This window comes from Pelophylax lessonae (assembly GCF_965119305.1).
Source record: "Pelophylax lessonae genome assembly, chromosome: 7".
In the NCBI taxonomy this organism is placed as follows: Eukaryota; Metazoa; Chordata; class Amphibia; order Anura; family Ranidae; genus Pelophylax; species Pelophylax lessonae.
In genome coordinates this window covers 299,711,749-299,725,974 of record NC_138774.1, presented here as the reverse complement: position 1 = coordinate 299,725,974, position 14,226 = coordinate 299,711,749, and the positions used below count along the sequence as shown (strand labels likewise).

The following is a 14,226-nucleotide window of genomic DNA, read 5'->3' as shown; positions in this document are numbered from 1 at the left end:
GGAGCAGAGACTGTGTGAGCTAGCATCTGCACGCCTTCCTGCGGCTCTGGGGATCCAGACGCCATGCTCTGTGGAACGCGCTTATCGCCTGGGGGCTCCTTCCAATGACAGACGCACCCCGCGATCGATCATCGTGCGGTACCTGAATTATATGGACCGGCAGAATATTCTAAAATCTTTCCGCAACTCCAAAGCCTTGCAAGTCGACGGCCATAAGCTGCTGATATTTGCAGATTACTCCCAGGAGGTTTCCCGCCGCAGGAAGGCCTTCCAACCGATTTGCCAGGCTTTATTTCACAAATCTATAAAGTTTACACTGGCGTACCCAGCTATCCTTTGCCTAGCGGACCTCTCCGGAGAGCAGAAATCCTTCTCTGTGCCTGACGAGGCCTACCACTTTCTGCAACGCCATTACAACCTTGCCCTGGACCCTCCGTCTACACCATCACCCCAGCGCCCCCAGGGGGGCCAGGGGACAGCAGAGCCCCAGAAAGGATCCCGCGAATAAACAGCGAGTATCTTACCGCAACAGACCACGCTGATGAACTACCTAACGCCGGTCTGTTAACTACCATCTATGCCTAAACAGACCCCGTTCTGTGCATATCCTGTGCTTCCCGATGACAATATCCTAACTTGGTATTCGGTAACTATAAGTATATGTTATGGTTGTATACAACTGTCACTCCCTTTATTCTTTTCACGGTTAAACTAGCTTGATCCATTGTCAATGCATTATGACTGTTATGGCTGTCTGACCCCTTGGGGGTTTCTTTATTGCTTTTGTTTAAGGTTTACCCTTTTAGTGCACCGGCCCGACCCGCCTGCGTGGGTTATACCGCGCACGCGGTCCGACGCCATTATGTGGCCTTCCCTCTCCAGTGCTGTGCGACCCTGTATCATTGTCGGGGACCTCCCACGGTTGTCCTACGCAGCATCCCTCACATACCACACGATGATCATCAGTGGCGGGGGCATACAACACTGGACCTGGCAACGCTGTCCGATGCGTGAGCGCATTTACATGAGGAAAAAAGTGAAGTTCTACATGTATATCTTCTGTTCCCTAATGGTTTACCCTATGGCCCCCGTTGGGCCTACCTCATTACCCTTACTCAATCCCTTGGCATCTACCTATTGCTATTATCCGTTGACCACCCTATTTGGCCAGGCAGGCATCCCACCACGAGGCATATCACCAGGGGTACTCCCACCATTGATTCTTAATCATCTCGAGTTATCACTCCCGTGGGACCCTCCATGAGTGTCATATCTTGGAATGTTAAGGGACTTAGATCACCCAACAAGAGGATGGCAGTTCTCAGACACTTAAAACGTTTGAAAGCTGACGTTGCGATTTTACAGGAAACACACTTGGAAGCGAAGGACTTCCACCGCATGTGCAAATTGTGGGTGGGGCAGGTTTATGGTTCTCCGGCAGTGAAGGGCAAGGCAGGTGTCTTAATACTTGTCCATAAAAACTTACAGGTTACCCTCAAAAACACGGTATCTGACGCGGACGGACGCATAGTGGTACTACACTTCGAAACGGCGCAACGGGAATGGGCAATAGCGGGAGTCTACGCTCCGAACACGCCCTCGCCGTCTTTCTTCCAGTCATTGACCCGGACACTGGCACCTTTCCTAAATCTTCCGCTTCTAGTAGCGGGAGACTTGAACCAGCTTATGGACCTGGCGGAGGACAGATCCCTCGCTGCAAAGACCCTCCAGAACCCTAATTCACGTCATTCCTCTTTGCTACGGGAATTTGCGGATAGCGTACATCTCACCGATGTGTGGCGACTACACAACCCTGAAGGCAGAGAATACTCATTTTACTCCCACCCCCACCAAACGCTCTCCAGAATCGAATACATCCTTGCGAATCCTAATATACTCGCTTTTGTGACATCTCCCCTCATACACGACATAGCGATATCCGATCACGCCCCAGTCTCAGTAGGCATCACCCTTTATAACTCCACTCCTGCTGCAAAATGTTGGCGATTTCCCTCATACCTCGCTAAAGACCCCGGGGTCTCCTCTCTCATCAAAACGGCCTGGACAGAATTCATCGCACAAAACGATTCTCCCTCGATATCACCCACCCTTCTTTGGGAAACAGGGAAGGCAGTGCTAAGAGGTCGTCTTATATCTTATGCTGCGGCATATAAGAAGACACTCTCCAAAACCTTTGAGGCGTCCAGCTCATCACTGAGAGCGGCCCAGGCTGCACTTCACAGCCGCAATTCCCCTGAAAACATAGACCGTTGGCGGTCTGCAAAGGCAGTCTTTGATGAGTGGGCCGAGAAGAGGGAACAGCTGTATAGATCCCATCAGGAATGGAAGTTTCATTGTTATGGAAACAAGCCGGGAAAGCTCTTGGCATCTCTATGCCAAGGCCCCTTTACCCCTACTCAGGTGTCCGCTCTCAGGGACACTGACGGCCAAAAAGTAAACGACCCAAAAGATATCAACAGGGTATTTGCTCAATTCTACCAAAACTTATACAGTCACGAACCTATGGACGAGACAACGGCCTCGGAATGGCTCTCCAGGGTCGGCCTCCCCACTCTAACACAGGACCAACTATCACAGCTAAATGCCCCACTGACTTTGGAAGAATTGACCAAATCTATCAAATCACTGACACCGGGAAAATCACCTGGCCCCCCGACGGGTACACGCCAGACTTTTACAAATTAGCAATGGACTCGGTAGCACCGACGCTGCTGTCTGTCTTTAACCACATACTTGATGGCCACCCCTACCTCCCCACGGGCAGTCAAGCTCACATCAAATTGATATACAAAAAAGGTAAGGACCCACTAGAACCAGGCTCTTATAGGCCAATTTCACTACTTAATGTAGATTCCAAATTGATGGCGGACAGGTTGGCTTCCATAATGCCTACCCTTGTGCACCCCTCACAGGCGGGGTTCACGAGGGGTAGATCAGCGACCTCTAACATTAGGAAAGTACTTCTTGCACTGGAAATGGCTAAATCAGACTCGGGCGCAGACACAGCGATCATAACCCTCGATGCCGAAAAGGCATTTGATAACGTGAATATCCAATGGTTGGACCGTGTGCTTCTCCAACTGGGCTTTTCCGGTAAATTTCTCCACCTAATCCGCACGATGTACGCGTCCCCGGCTGCACAAGTGGTGATAGCGGGACATATGTCCCCGTCTTTTTGCCTTTTCAAAGGGACGAGGCAAGGGTGCCCGCTTTCCCCACTTCTGTTCAACTTGGAGCTGGAACCGCTGTCCAAGGCCCTTCTGACACACCCAGATCTGCATGGTATTGGGGTGGGCACCGATGAGCTTCACATTGCAATGTTTGCTGATGACGTCCTTATATTCACATCAGCGCCGGGCCAAGATATACCCACAATACAGTCCATATTTGCAGAATACCGTCTGTGCTCGGGTCTGCGCATCAATTTTACCAAGAGCGAAATCCTTCCCCTCAACACGACACGCACCCCATCGTGGGCAAACTCCTCGACGCTCCGTATAGCAACGTCACACATAACTTACCTTGGGGTCAAAATAGGCCGATTCCCCTCCTCAATCTACCACCTGAATTTTACGCCGGTCCTAGATAAAATGATAGCTGAAATGAAAATGTGGGCCAAATTACCGCTGTCCTTCTTCGGAAGATGTCCCCTTTACAAAATGACCACCTTCCCGAAATTATTATATCCGCTGCAAACCATTCCCTTGCTTTTAAAACACACTGATGTCACTAGACTACACAAAGCGCTTTCCACCTTCCTATGGAAGGGGAAGAGGCCTCGCATCTCACTCATCAAACTACACCTGCCAAAAAGGGAGGGGGGAGTGGATCTTCCCAACACCAGAATGTACAACATAGTGTGCCTCTTGAGGGGATGTCTAGATTGGCTCAGCCAAGAATCGCGTTATACCAACTGGTCGCTGGAGACGCAGATGACGGCCCCTTGTGATCTAATAGCGCTGCTGCACTGTGGGACGGGGGATATCCCGCAGCCCCTTCGCAGTAATATCCTGATAAGAGACACGGTGGCGGCATGGCGACAAGTGCGGAAGAAGCTGGGGACCCCCCAGCGGCTGTCAAGGTATCTACCCATGCACCACCACCCCGGATTCCCACAGGCGCAGCAGCACTCAATTTTTGAAATATGGTCATCAAAGGGGATCAGGCGGTTCTCTCAACTATTCGATGTGAATTCGGGCAGACCGTTGGCTTTCGCCAGCTTTGCGGAAACCTACGGCCTTCCCTACGGTCATTACCTCTATTTTAGGCAATGTATAAGTTACGTTTCAGGCCTGTGTCATACCCCCTCACAACGTTTTTGGTCTACCCTTTTGGACGCATGGATACAACAGGGTAAGCACAGGATATCACAGCTGTACAAGCCTCTAAATCAGGAACTCAAAGGGGACTTCGGCCTCCATGGCCAAATCTTGGAACAAAGCTCTAAACTTCCCCTGACGCGCAGAGGAAAATCTTACAAGGCTACACCATCACCCGTATGTACGTTACCAACGAATTCTGGAGGGAGCAACAATTTAAAATTCTGCATGGAGCATACCTCCCGCACATGCGGTGGTCTCCGGACGTCGCTCACCACTTTTGTACTCTTTGCAAGGAACGTTTCCCTTCCCTTCTGCACAAGCTATGGTCATGCACCCTCATATCATCCTTTTGGGATAAAGTGATTAGATATGTTGCTAAACTAACAGGGGTACTACTCCCCCAGGACGTATACCCTCTACTTTTCAACTGTTTGAACAAGAACTCTAGCTCTTTATCTCAGTCCAATTGGAAACTTTTATCCTTGCACAAACCTTGGATAGTGACCTGCCTGATGTCGGCCCGTAGACTGATACTCCGCCATTGGCTTTCAGACTCTGCCCCAACTATCTCAGAACTGTCCACTGCCATGTCTACACTGAGAACCACGGAATCGGTGGGCCTCTCCGTTGACCCACGCCTGTCTCACACAAAGTTTGACAGCAAATGGAACTGTGTATCCTCCTCCTGCCCTAAGAGAGCTTAAGGCCACTCAGCTCCCGTCTTTATTTGATCTAAGATCCCACCACTACTGACTCAGTGGACTTCGATGCACCGGTGAAACACACTCACCCCAACTGAGTTCCCCCCCCATCTAGTCTGTATATGCTTTAACCTCCTACTGCCTCCCTGTAGGTTTAAGACCGTTGGGTGACAACGGGCTCTTCTGAGCTCTCATGACTGGGCTGCTCGACTTCGGTAGACAGCCCAGTCCCAGACACCTGGCAACTTCGGATACGATCCATACAAATACTTATTGTGATGCCAACTACCTACCCCCCCCCCCACCCCCTTTCCTCCCTCCCCCATGTCTTTCCTTGACGCCATGCGATACATCGCACGTTTTTTTCTGTAAAGCCCCCCCCCCCCCACCTAGAGTTAAACCAAAACACCCTTGGCTTTGCGGAAAATTGTTCTTACGATTTTACCCAAGAAATTCTTTGCGAACTACAAGGACGCTTAGCAGAGCGCGTTGTCACCAGTGTTATGCCGTTTGCACTACTTCTTGATTCAATGCTCACAGTTTTGTTCCATGTAATGCTTTGAATTTCAATAAAATATTGTTTTAAAAAAAAAAAAAAGCAAAAACACACATCATAGGTTGAACTGGATGGACTGATGTCTTTTTTCAACCTCACTAACTATGTAACTATGTAATAAAAAAATAATCACAATTTTTTTGGATTAGAATAAAAATCTCGATTCTCAGCGTGACCTCATCTTTACATTATACAATATAATTGGGCTCACTTAAGGCTACATTCACACCTGAGCGTAGCGTTTTTCGCGCAGTTTTTTACCGCGATTTTTGCGGCGATTTTTACCGCGATTTTTGTGCAGGCGTTTTTAGATTGAATAGAGATCAATGGAAAACGCCTGTAATCTGCCCAAAAAGAAGCTCATGTACTTTTTTGAGCGTTGGGCGTTTTGTATACAGCCTCAAAACGCTCAGATGTGAACAGGGGCCATTGAAATGAATAGGATTTGTCTTGTTGGGCGTTTTGAGAGCTGATCCTAGAGCAGAAAAACGCCCCAAAAACGCCCCAAAACGCCTACATGTGAACGGAGCCTTACTGTTTGTTTATTTATTTTTAATTCCTTAAGGCTACATTCACACCTGAGCGTAGCGTTTTTTAACCGCGATTTTTACAGGCGTTTTTTGTGCAGGCGTTTTTAGATTAAATAGAAACCAATGGAAAACGCCTGTAATCTGCCCAAAAAGAAGCTCATGTACTTTTTTGAGCGTTGGGCGTTTTGCTCACAGCGTCAGAACGCTCAGATGTGAATAGGGGCCATTGAAATGAATAGGATTTGTCTTGTTAGGGGTTTTGAGAGCTGATCCTAGAGCAGAAAAACTCCCCAAAACACCCAAAAACGCCTACATGTGAAAGGAGCATAAAGTGAATTTTTCCCCCCCAAAAAACTGCGTATTAAAGACTTCAGTGCAAATACAGTGACATAAAAGATTGCAACGATTGCTATTTTATTCTCTGGGGTTTCTGCAAAAAAAAAAAAAAAATTATTATATATATATAAAATGTTTGGAGGTTTTAAGTAATTTTCTAGCAAAAATGACCGATTTTACCTTAATATTTCCTTAAACCTGCAAATTACTTTTTGCAATACAGACACAGTCCTGTAGCTTGGAGATTGGAAGGAAACAGTAAGCACCGGTCCCGTATATCTTATTTGGCCTACTCCCACTGGACCAAGGTATTTTTACACCTAAACCTTTTTGTAACGCAATTATATACCACTACATGGAACAAATTTCCAAATCCCAATGTATAATGTTTATACAGATACGGCCTTATACCCCCAAGACTGAAGCAGAGGAGATACCGCCCTGCTTTTCCCTGAGACCGGCAACAGAGAAGGTATTTCACTCAATTTTCCTTTAAGCCCATTATGTTCTGTCCAACACATATTCCTTGGATATATTATATAAACATATAATTCCAGGGACAGTCACCACTTTCATCAGGGACTGCGGATGTGGGAACCAGTTACTCTGGACCATGTGAGTACCCCTGTGAACTTTAAGTGGGTAAGAATCTATATATATTCTATATATGTCATGGATATTTATGGAACAGCAATTTGGTCTTTCTAGTGCCTGCATCACCACTACTCCTTTCCTTTATGGGGATCTTGTGACTACCTTGGGAAAAAAGAGGGGAATGTTCCAATAACAACGACCGAGAAACTGTATATACACAAAAAAACAAAATGTAAGCTATTTATTCAAACTATACCACACAAACTAAGTATTCAGTGCATAATGACACTTATAATGTCTAAAATGTCTAAATATCATTTTAGATATGGTGATACCTTGAAAAAGGCATAGCCGCTTTAGGCAAGCCGAAACGCGTGGGAAATTGAGACGCTACCTGCAATATCCAATACTGACGGATGGCAGGATTTTTGTGTTTCTAAAGTCACCAAATACTCACAAGTGTCACTTCTTTACCTTCTTGCACTATCACGGATGGGTCTCTCACCCACCCTGCACTATATAATTTATGAAACAAACATGTTGTAAATTCATGTATCTTTTACGATAAAATCTACAAAACGCTCGTATGCTGATACGTTTTCTTTATTGCCTTAAAGTCCCACTTATTGACCTGAGGAAACAAATACTTTTTTGTATACATACCAGGGATGTTGGCGCCACTACTTTTAGGAATCATCTACCTACACTAACAACTCTTTCAAAAAGGTTCTCTAGAGCTCTAAACTACCCAATCGCATTTCCCGATTTTACCTTCTAAACAACAAATGTCAGAAGGAGGCTGAGTCTTCAAAGGAGAACTTCCGCTTGAATCGGTCCTGACCCCCTGACATGTAACATTGTTTTTTTTTGGGGGGGGGGACCTAGATTTGACCGGTACCCGCTCCCATTCCAGCTCGGGCCTCCTAGGCTGCTCAGGCGGACGTTTCTCCTCTCCCTCCCTGCCTGCAATCTTCTGGGTCACATCACAGGTCACAGAAGATTGCCCACCCATTCAGGATGCGCAGTGTAACTCGCGCATGCACACCGCGACTCGCGCATGCGCACCCGGCAGTGAAGCCGCAAGCTGTTACAGCCGGGTGCCACACTAGAGATGCCGGCGCTATGGGAAGAAGACGGAGAGAGATGGGGGCTCCCCCCGCCCCCATCACTGGATGGTGGGACAGGGGAGGGTTTATTGAAAGTCAGAAGATTCACTTTTTGTAGCCGCTGACTTTTAATAAATATAAAAGCCGGTAAAACTCCGCTTTATAATGGTTGTATCCCCTGTAAAAAAAAAAACCCTGCAGGACAATGGGATAATGTGCTAGCATGCATCTCATACTAGCACATTATGAAAGACTTACCTTAGAATGAAGCCCTGACACGGTCACCCGGACACCGCTGACATCTTCCCTCTGCGTCTCTTCCGGGTTCAGCGGCTCCGGCGCTGTGAGTGGCCGGAGCCGCGATGACGTCACTCCTGTGCGGGAGTTCAGTTTCCGGCAAGGAGCGCCGAAGGTCCGGCAAGATACGCCTGGTGTCAGCAGCTGCATGCAGAGTGAATCTCTCCTAAACCCAGCAGATGTAGGAGATATTCATTGTACCTACAGGTAAGTCTTATTATAGGTCGCATTATAGCCTTACCTGTAGGTAGAAGTTATGAAGCGGAGTGTACTGCCTCTTTAAGAGGTTAATCTGCCCTCACTTACAGGCAGAAATCCATTCCTTTGATGTAGAAGGAAATGATACATTGTAACACATTGTGTTTATAGTTATCTCCCAGCCCTAACAATGTTTATAAACATCTTTTTTTTTCTGTTTAACCACTTCTGGACCGGAAGGATTTATCCCCGTTCATGACAAGGCCATATTTTGTGATTCAGCACTGCTAACAATTGCGCGGTCGTGCGACGCTGTACCCAAATGAAATTTACGTCCTTTTTTCCCCACAAATAGAGATTTCTTTTGGTGGTATTTGATCTCCTGTGCGATTTTTATTTTTTACGCTGTAAACAAAAAAAAACATTCTTGGGGGGGGGGGGGGGGGGGGGGGTAGCTGATTCTCCTCCTGGGGTCACCCATTGGGAGGGGGGGGAGCAGAGTCTCCTCCTGAGGTCACCCATTGGGGGGGGGGAGCAGAGTCTCCTCCTGGAGGTCACCCATTGGGAGGGGGGGCTGATTCTCCTCCTGGGGTCACCCATTGGGAGGGGGGGGAGCAGAGTCTCCTCCTGGAGGTCACCCATTGGGGGGGGGGGAGCAGAGTCTCCTCCTGGAGGTCACCCATTGGGAGGGGGGGCTGATTCTCCTCCTGGGGTCACCCATTGGAAGGGGGGGGCTGATTCTCCTCCTGGGGTCACCCATTGGGAGGGGGGGAGCAGAGTCTCCTCCTGGGGGTCACCCATTGGGGGAGGGGAGCAGAGTCTCCTCCTGGGGGTCACCCATTGGGGGAGGGGAGCAGAGTCTCCTCCTGGGGGTCACCCATTGGGGGAGGGGAGCAGAGTCTCCTCCTGGAGGTCACCCATTGGGGGAGGGGAGCAGAGTCTCCTCCTGGGGTCACCCATTGGGGGGGGGGGAGCAGAGTCTCCTCCTGGGGTCACCCATTGGGGGGGGGAGCAGAGTCTCCTCCTGGAGGTCACCCATTGGGAGGGGGGGGGGGGCAGAGTCTCCTCCTGGGGTCACCCATTGGGAGGGGGGGGCAGAGTCTCCTCCTGGGGTCACCCATTGGGAGGGGGGGGGCAGAGTCTCCTCCCGGGGTCACCCATTGGGAGGGGGGGGGCAGAGTCTCCTCCCGGGGTCACTCATTGGGAGGGGGGGGGCAGAGTCTCCTCCCGGGGTCACCCATTGGGAGGGGGGGGGCAGAGTCTCCTCCCGGGGTCACCCATTGGGAGGGGGGGCAGAGTCTCCTCCTGGGGTCACCCATTGAGGGGGGGGGGCAGAGTCTCCTCCCGGGGTCACCCATTGAGGGAGGGGGGGGGCAGAGTCTCCTCCCGGGGTCACCCATTGGGAGGGAGGGGGGGGGGGGCTGATACTCCTCCTGGGGTCACCCATTGGGAGGGGGGGGGGGCTGATACTCCTCCTGGGGTCACCCATTGGGGGGGGGGCTGATACTCCTCCTGGGGTCACCCATTGGGGGGGGGGGGGGGCTGATACTCCTCCTGGGGTCACCCATTGGGGAGGGGGGGCTGATACTCCTCCTGGGGTCACCCATTGGGGAGGGGGGGGGCTGATACTCCTCCTGGGGTCACCCATTGGGGGGGGGCTGATACTCCTCCTGGGGTCACCCATGGGGGGGGGGGGGCTGATACTCCTCCTGGGGTCACCCATGGGGGGGGGGGGGGGGCTGATACTCCTCCTGGGGTCACCCATGGGGGGGGGGGGCTGATACTCCTCCTGGGGTCACCCATGGGGGGGGGGGGGCTGATACTCCTCCTGGGGTCACCCATGGGGGGGGGGGGCTGATACTCCTCCTGGGGTCACCCATGGGGGGGGGGGCTGATACTCCTCCTGGGGTCACCCATTGGGGGGGGCTGATACTCCTCCTGGGGGGTCACCCATTGGGGGGGGGGGGCTGATACTCCTCCTGGGGGGTCACCTATTGGGGGGGGGGGCTGATACTCCTCCTGGGGGGTCACCCATTGGGGGGGGGCTGATACTCCTCCTGGGGGGTCACCCATTGGGGGGGGGCTGATACTCCTCCTGGGGGGTCACCCATTGGGGGGGGCTGATACTCCTCCTGGGGGGTCACCCATGGGGGGGGGGGGCTGATACTCCTCCTGGGGTCACCCATGGGGGGGGGGGCTGATACTCCTCCTGGGGTCACCCATGGGGGGGGGGCTGATACTCCTCCTGGGGTCACCCATGGGGGGGGGGGCTGATACTCCTCCTGGGGTCACCCATGGGGGGGGGCTGATACTCCTCCTGGGGTCACCCATTGGGGGGGGGGGGCTGATACTCCTCCTGGGGTCACCCATTGGGGGGGGGGGGCTGATACTCCTCCTGGGGTCACCCATTGGGGGGGGGGGGCTGATACTCCTCCTGGGGTCACCCATTGGGGGGGGGGGGGCTGATACTCCTCCTGGGGGGTCACCCATTGGGGGGGGGGCTGATACTCCTCCTGGGGTCACCCATGGGGGGGGGGGGGCTGATACTCCTCCTGGGGTCACCCATGGGGGGGGGGGGGGGGGGGCTGATACTCCTCCTGGGGTCACCCATGGGGGGGGGGGGGGGGCTGATACTCCTCCTGGGGTCACCCATGGGGGGGGGGGGGGCTGATACTCCTCCTGGGGTCACCCATGGGGGGGGGGGGGGCTGATACTCCTCCTGGGGTCACCCATGGGGGGGGGGGCTGATACTCCTCCTGGGGTCACCCATGGGGGGGGGGGGCTGATACTCCTCCTGGGGTCACCCATGGGGGGGGGGGGGCTGATACTCCTCCTGGGGTCACCCATGGGGGGGGGGCTGATACTCCTCCTGGGGTCACCCATGGGGGGGGGCTGATACTCCTCCTGGGGTCACCCATGGGGGGGGGGGGCTGATACTCCTCCTGGGGTCACCCATGGGGGGGGGGGCTGATACTCCTCCTGGGGTCACCCATGGGGGGGGGGGCTGATACTCCTCCTGGGGTCACCCATTGGGGGGGGCTGATACTCCTCCTGGGGTCACCCATGGGGGGGGGGGGGCTGATACTCCTCCTGGGGTCACCCATGGGGGGGGGGGCTGATACTCCTCCTGGGGTCACCCATGGGGGGGGGGCTGATACTCCTCCTGGGGTCACCCATGGGGGGGGGGGGGCTGATACTCCTCCTGGGGTCACCCATGGGGGGGGGGGGGGGCTGATACTCCTCCTGGGGTCACCCATGGGGGGGCTGATACTCCTCCTGGGGTCACCCATGGGGGGGGGCTGATACTCCTCCTGGGGTCACCCATGGGGGGGGGGGGCTGATACTCCTCCTGGGGTCACCCATGGGGGGGGGGGGGCTGATACTCCTCCTGGGGTCACCCATGGGGGGGGGGCTGATACTCCTCCTGGGGTCACCCATGGGGGGGGGGCTGATACTCCTCTGGGGTCAACCATGGGGGGGGGGGCTGATACTCCTCCTGGGGTCACCCATGGGGGGGGGGGCTGATACTCCTCCTGGGGTCACCCATGGGGGGGGGGCTGATACTCCTCCTGGGGTCACCCATGGGGGGGGGGCTGATACTCCTCCTGGGGTCACCCATGGGGGGGGGCTGATACTCCTCCTGGGGTCACCCATGGGGGGGGGCTGATACTCCTCCTGGGGTCACCCATTGGGGGGGGGGGGGCTGATACTCCTCCTGGGGGGTCACCCATTGGGGGGGGGGGCTGATACTCCTTCTGGGGTCACCCATGGGGGGGGCTGATACTCCTTGGGGGGTCACCCATTGGGGGGGGGCTGATACTCCTCCTGGGGTCACCCATGGGGGGGGGGGGCTGATACTCCTCCTGGGGTCACCCATGGGGGGGGGCTGATACTCCTCCTGGGGTCACCCATGGGGGGGGGGGCTGATACTCCTCCTGGGGTCACCCATGGGGGGGGGGGGCTGATACTCCTCCTGGGGTCACCCATGGGGGGGGGGGCTGATACTCCTCCTGGGGTCACCCATGGGGGGGGGGCTGATACTCCTCCTGGGGTCACCCATGGGGGGGGGCTGATACTCCTCCTGGGGTCACCCATTGGGGGGGCTGATACTCCTCCTGGGGTCACCCATGGGGGGGGGGGCTGATACTCCTCCTGGGGTCACCCATGGGGGGGGGGGCTGATACTCCTCCTGGGGTCACCCATGGGGGGGGGGCTGATACTCCTCCTGGGGTCACCCATGGGGGGGGGGGCTGATACTCCTCCTGGGGTCACCCATGGGGGGGGGCTGATACTCCTCCTGGGGTCACCCATGGGGGGGGGGGGGGGGGCTGATACTCCTCCTGGGGTCACCCATGGGGGGGGGGGGCTGATACTCCTCCTGGGGTCACCCATGGGGGGGGGGGGGCTGATACTCCTCCTGGGGTCACCCATGGGGGGGGGGGGGGGCTGATACTCCTCCTGGGGTCACCCATGGGGGGGGGGCTGATACTCCTCCTGGGGTCACCCATGGGGGGGGGGGGCTGATACTCCTCCTGGGGTCACCCATGGGGGGGGGGGGGGGCTGATACTCCTCCTGGGGTCACCCATGGGGGGGGGCTGATACTCCTCCTGGGGTCACCCATGGGGGGGGGGGGGCTGATACTCCTCCTGGGGTCACCCTTGGGGGGGGGGCTGATACTCCTCCTGGGGTCACCCATTGGGGGGGGGCTGATACTCCTCCTGGGGGGTCACCCATTGGGGGGGGGGCTGATACTCCTCCTGGGGTCACCCATTGGGGGGGGCTGATACTCCTCCTGGGGGGTCACCCATTGGGGGGGGGGGCTGATACTCCTCCTGGGGGGTCACCCATTGGGGGGGGCTGGCTCTCCTTCTGGGGTCACCGGGGGGTGGGTAAACTTCTGGGGGGGCTGATTCTCTTGAGGGGGGGGGGGGGAACACCCATGGACCCTTTTGATATCACCACCATGACAGATCCTCTTTATTGTCTGTACAATCTTCTGTATTGGGGGGGGGGGGGTCATACTGGGTGAGGGGTGAATGGACTGGGGGGGGGGTAAATACTGCCCAATCACCCCCACAGGGGTAAATAGCCCCCCCCCCCCCAGTGTGGCCCCTCTAAACCTGGCTGTATCCCCCCCGGAGTTGTCACGGGTGATTATTACACTCGGTGCCTCCATACATTATATCCGTGTAATGATATAAAGGTATAGGGATAGTATGGGGGGGGATCCTTCCTTCCTCCCCCCTCCTGGGCCCCCCGGCTCACCTCTCACCGTCCCCGGTCCGCTTCTCCTCAATCCAGGGCCGCTCTCCCTTCTACTACCGCCAAGATTTCAAATCGGAAACAGCCAATGAAATCCTCCCGACGTCACCCTAGAAGCCGTAGACTTGGACTGTCAGGGAGAGGGCGGGGGGAAATGCAGAGTTCGGCGGTCATCTTTGTTGAGGGCACCCTGCCAGCCCACACACTTATACATATATCTTTACTACTTGATTTTTGTGTCGCACGGTGAGAGCGCTCACAAGGCTCCTCTGTTCATGTTCGTGATTTAATACGCGAATTTT

General features: G+C 54.5%; 1 protein-coding gene across 1 annotated transcript in view; it reads right to left on the bottom strand.

Annotated features, from left to right (window-relative positions):
* Positions 1-14,059, bottom strand: part of KIF4A (kinesin family member 4A) — a 57,262-nt gene extending 43,203 nt beyond the window's left edge. Inside the window, exon 1 of the mRNA XM_082263968.1 lies at positions 13,928-14,059. The gene's annotated coding sequence lies outside the window, so the exon portion shown is untranslated. The remainder of the gene's footprint in view (positions 1-13,927) is intronic.
* Between the last annotated feature and the right edge of the window lie 167 nt (positions 14,060-14,226).